The sequence below is a fragment of the Chrysochloris asiatica genome, unplaced genomic scaffold (genome assembly GCF_000296735.1).
Source record: "Chrysochloris asiatica unplaced genomic scaffold, ChrAsi1.0 scaffold00436, whole genome shotgun sequence".
In the NCBI taxonomy this organism is placed as follows: Eukaryota; Metazoa; Chordata; class Mammalia; order Afrosoricida; family Chrysochloridae; genus Chrysochloris; species Chrysochloris asiatica.
The window spans coordinates 1,057,151-1,062,584 of record NW_006408954.1 but is presented as its reverse complement, the minus strand read 5'-3'; positions in this window follow the sequence as shown (position 1 = coordinate 1,062,584).

Below are 5,434 nucleotides of genomic sequence, written 5' to 3'. Positions count from 1 at the left end.
CACATAGATGAAATGAGTTACAGTCATAACCGGTAACACCATAATGAGCCTTCCCTGGTCAGCACAGAGAGAACAATTATCCCTGAAAGCACAGTCTTGAAGAATTCAAACGGGCTCTTTCTTGGAAGCAATTGTAAATACTTTGGGTCCCCTCCCTTGACTACTCTGAGAGTTCTGCATTGGCATAGTTTACAGTCAACAGATGGGACATTACCTCTGAAAGAAAACAAGAAAACCCTGGCTTAACATAGCTGCCAGAGTTGAACACTCCTGTGAGGCAAGAATATTGTCAGAGATTCAGTTACTGCCTCTGTGAGATGAAAATACATCCAGATGAGGCTCAGGCTTGTGCTGTATCCAGTGGGGCACAAACACAACATGTAGTACACCAAAACAGGAGCTTACATCTTGGCTTTATTCAGTAAAATCTTTAATATGGACTGAAAGCACTACTCAGTTAACATTTATTCCTCAAAGTTCCATGAGCGCGAGGAGAATGCGAACGTTGATTCAGCACTCAGAGTGGTTATAAATTATGCAGAATCTTCCCTTTGGGTTATTGATGATAACACGAAATCTCAGTTTTTACTTACTACTTTAACCGTGGGAGACATTGAGAAGAGTGAGGATCTGAAAGTAAAGCAAACGCAGCCGGTAACATATTGCTCCGATAAATCCACCAATCAGCAGGCAAGCTGAGTAAACAGTGATTGAAGAACGTGAACCCTCCAGTGACATCATTATGATGATGTGTTGCAGTTAGCTGCACTTCAAATCAATTCTGACTCATAACGACCCTCCCTCTATGGCAGAGTACAACGACCCTCCATAGGGTCTCTTGTAATCGTTATGGAAGCAAATTGCCAAGTCTTTCTCCCAAGGATCCACAGTCAAGTGCTTAACCAATGTGCCGCCAGGACTCCTTATGATGATGTAGGATATTTAAAATGCTGGAGAAAGGGAAGTTTTAAGCAACAACAACAATCTCAGCAATAAGGACAACAAACGTAAGGGTCAGATAAGAATGCCAAGGTCTGATTAGAGGTGACCAGTGAGTTGCGATTTTTGCCAGCATCTGCCAAGGAGAGAAACGTCATGTTAACTGAGCTTTAAAAGCGTTACGATTTCCCAGACAGCAAGACAGAGCCACAAGAAGGAAACTGAAGTTTAATACATTGCAAAAACAAAAACGGTTTTTTAACAATTTAGCAACACCACCATACTCCTGTGATTGACTTAGATAGCAAACAGGATTCTTTCTCTTTAATGTGTTTCAACAACCCCATTCTATTTTGTTATTGTTGTTGTTAGGTGCCATTGAGTCGGTACTGACTCACAGCTACCCTATGCACAGCAGAACGAAACACTGCCTGATCCTGGGCCAACCTCACTACTGTTGCCACGCTTGAGTCCATCGATGCTGCCACTTGGCCAATCCATCTCGTTGGGGGTCTTCCTCTTTTTCTCTGACCCTCCACCTTACCAAACATGATATCCTTCTCCAGTGACTGGTCCCGCCTGACAATATGTCCGAAGTATGAGAGACAAAGTTTGGCCATCTTGGCCTTCAAGGAACACTATGGTTGCACTTCTTCCTAAACAGATCTATTGGTTCTTTTGGCAGCTCATGGCACTTTCAATATTCTCCTCAAACACCATAACTCAAAAGCATCAATTCTTCTACAGTCTTCCTTATTCACTGTCCAGCTTTCACATGCATATTAGGTTACTGAAAATACCATGGCTTAGTCAGGTGAACCTTAGTCCTCAAGCTGACATCTTTGTTCTTCAACACTTTAAAAAAGTCTTGCGCAGCAGATTTGCCTAACGCAATACGTCATTTGATTTCCTGACTGCTGCAAAGAATTCAAAAGTCATCACCGAAAATGTCCATGAAACTTTTAAGAATACAAATAATTGCTACAAGGGGTGGGATTTGACTAATGATAGCCTGAATTTGCTGCTTAAAAAACCTGAGTGAAAAACTTGTTCCTGCTGCTGGTGCATCAATCCAAGTCATGACAAAGCTATAGGGCAGAGTCGAATTCCTCCACAGGCCCCTCAAGGTTATAAATCTTTATGGAAGCAGACTGCCACATCTTTCTTCCCAAACAGCTGGTGGGTTTAAGCCACCGACCATTTGGTGACCAGCTGAGCATTCAACCACTGTCATGCAGGAAGAGAGAATACTTCTTTTAAAAGAAAAAGAAACATTTCAAAAATTAAAATAATCAGCACTTCTATCTAAAGACTCACACAATAACATGATAAAAGATTGACTATTATCTCTACTTTACAGATGGAAAAAGTATTCTCAGAGGGGTTAGGTAATTTGATCAAGGTTACATGACTACTAAGTGTTGGAGTTTGGATTTGAACTCAGGCAGATCAAAGATTTAAACCCAAAGCCCATGCATTTAACCACCAGGTATTGTTGCTTCTAGTTAGTAAAATTGCTCATAATTAGGGATACTAAAATCCTAATTATACTAAACCAAGCAGAAAGAAGTTAATTAGTAGAACCAACTTGAAAAACACATATTGGATTACAAACGGTTAAGACAGGCCTTTTGCTGATCCTCCCAGGTACACCAAATCAACATATGGTTCTGTGGTCTGGAAGAGTCCAGACTGGGATATTATATATCAGCATAACTGCAGCAGGAAAGGAGCAACATTTATTTAGCTTCAGGCTAGATATTGCCTATTGACAAAGACAGAGCAGTGTTAACATAGAACAATTCAGGTCTCAGCCCTCACAATCCCAGGACAAACAGACCACTACGTTGCAGATAAGACTAAGTACACGGTGGGAACTCAGAAAGCTTCGATGAGTGTCTGCAATCTGAAGTTTTGGTCCAAGAAGGCTGAAAAATAATAAGGACACTCGGATTGATGACTGAAACAATGGAACCCAAGGGTGGCAATTCACTAATGATGGGTTTTGATCTTCGATTCTGTTGTTGTTTTAGAAATTATCACTTTCTTTTTTTTTTCAGTGTTTACTATATCTTGCTGAGAACTCCAAAATCTTTATATCCAGTTCTTCAGTTATCTACTGTCATTTCAAACATTGCAAACATTGCTCGTCAAAAGCCTAAGCTCAAGTAAGTATTTAGTATTAACTAAGCAACTAAGCTATTAAGGAGCTCTGGTAGCATAGTGGTTACAAGTCAGGCTGCGAACCTCAAGGTCAGTAGTTTGAAACTACCAGCTGTTCCATGGGAGGCTTTCTCCTCCAGTAAAGAGTTACAGCCTTGGAAACACTGCACAGGGCCGCTATGAGTCAGAACACACTCCAAGCATGGTGGAGTCCTGGTGTGGCTCTGCGAGTTAATGAGCATAAAGCCTCGTCGGTCTCCCCAGGAGCTGCTGGTGGGCTTGAACTGCCAACCTTGTGGTTCCCAGTCCAGTGTTTATCTAACAGAGCAATGGTGCTCTGATAATTATGTATTATCAGTTGTTAAAATTAAATGTCAGAGGACTGAATTCTCCTATTAAAAGACAAAGATTAACAGACTGCTAAAAAAGCAAAACCTAGCTTTGTATCATTTCTAAAAAACATATTTACAGGGGGAAGATAGAGTTCCCATTGAATAGTTTTCATCTTGTCTAGATGGGTCTGGTGAAAAGAGATGGGGATAAGATCCATCTGATTCAATAGTGAGTAACTGTTATCATGGCTAATTGCAACTGTCACAATTGTAAAGATAGAAGTTTTGTAATAAAAACTGGGGAGTAGTTAATCTTACCATCCAGAAACAAAGGACCCTAGGACCATCAAGCAAGAAGAGCGCAGGCAGAATGTTAGACCTTATCCAGAAAAGCAGTGACGCCAGAGATGGAGGCAGAGAGCAGCTGAGGACTCTAGATTCAGGGGAAGAAAGGGACTAAGAGCTGGTGGCCAGGAGACTTACAGAATGTGCCCTTTGGTGGTGTAAATTATTATATGTGCCTGAGTGTTTAAAGAAAAAAAAGAGCTAAAATGAACAGAAATACTGTTAACTAATGGCACAGTGAGGGGATTACAATCTTTGTAATGAAACACAGCATATGATTTGTTGAATGTTAAACTGATGACCTGTCCTGTAAACTTTCACTCAATTCACAAGAAAAACTTTGAAAAAAAAATTTGTTTTTACATTAATTTAAAAAAGAAAAGAGATGGGTAGGACATACCAGATAAACAAATGCAAACAAAAGTAAAGCTACAGTGGCAATACTCATATTAAGAGAAGTTAAACACTAAACAGAGTTTAAGAGCTCTGGTAGCATAGTAGATTATGAGTTGAACTGCTAACCAAAAGGTCAGCAGTTCGAATCTACCAGCTGTTCCATGGGAGAAAAATGAGGCTTCCTGCTTCCATAAAGATTTACAGCCTTGGAAACCCTATTCAGGGTTACTAAGAGTCAGAACCGACTCCACACTACATAACCACCAACAAACACCAACACCAAATAGTTCAGTTATTAACAGGTGCCAATGTTAAAAGACAGTTTATAAGGGAAGTATGATCTTGATACATTTGTTTGCAATAAATAACAGAGCAATGAAAAATGTAACTGAAAAAATTATTAGGAAGGCAAGTAAAACTGGGTAAAAGTACAATTATATATATATTGGCACAGCAATCCTACATAGGGTTTCCAAAGAGCGGTTGTTGGTAGGCTTAAACCACCAACCTTATGGTCAGCATTCTAGTGTTTTTCTGTAAAATCATACCAGGACTCCGAAGAACAGAATAAAATTCAAGAAAGAAGGAGTAACATAACAACAAACTTGACATCGTTCTCTGTGTGTTTGTGTACATAAAATGGCTACAAAAATATATAACTGCCAATGAATATCTATGGAACATTACAAATACTGAATGTATATTTATTTTTCAAATGTTAAAATTTAAAAATATAACCTTTAAAAGTTGCATTTTCTAATCCTTTTCAATAAAATTATTGAAATTATCATAAACAAATGATTTCAACTATTTGAAAATTAAATATTCCAAGACAACCTTTAAATCAAAGAGAAAATCAAAAATAAAATTACCAATTCTCTTCATTCTTTTCAATGAAATGGAAAATATTTCAAATAAAACTGAAGGACATAGTGCAAGGTGGTCCCAGGAAAAGTATAACCTTAAAAGTTTTCATTATGATCCCCACGCCCTCCATGCACAGAGCAGACAGGGATGCACAACTTGGACATTGGCTACCAAAAATGGGGGGTGGGGGGCTACAAAGGCAAGAAGTGACTGGCTTACAAGCTTTCAAGAAGGAACCTAACCAAAACAAGTACAATGCAAAAGAAGCTGAACACATAGGAACAGAGATAAAGACAATGAAAAGATTAGGTAGATTACAGGATAAAATAGACTGCACTAAATGGACAGAGAACTCAATGGACCATAAGGTAACCTCAAAGAAAATTAACACC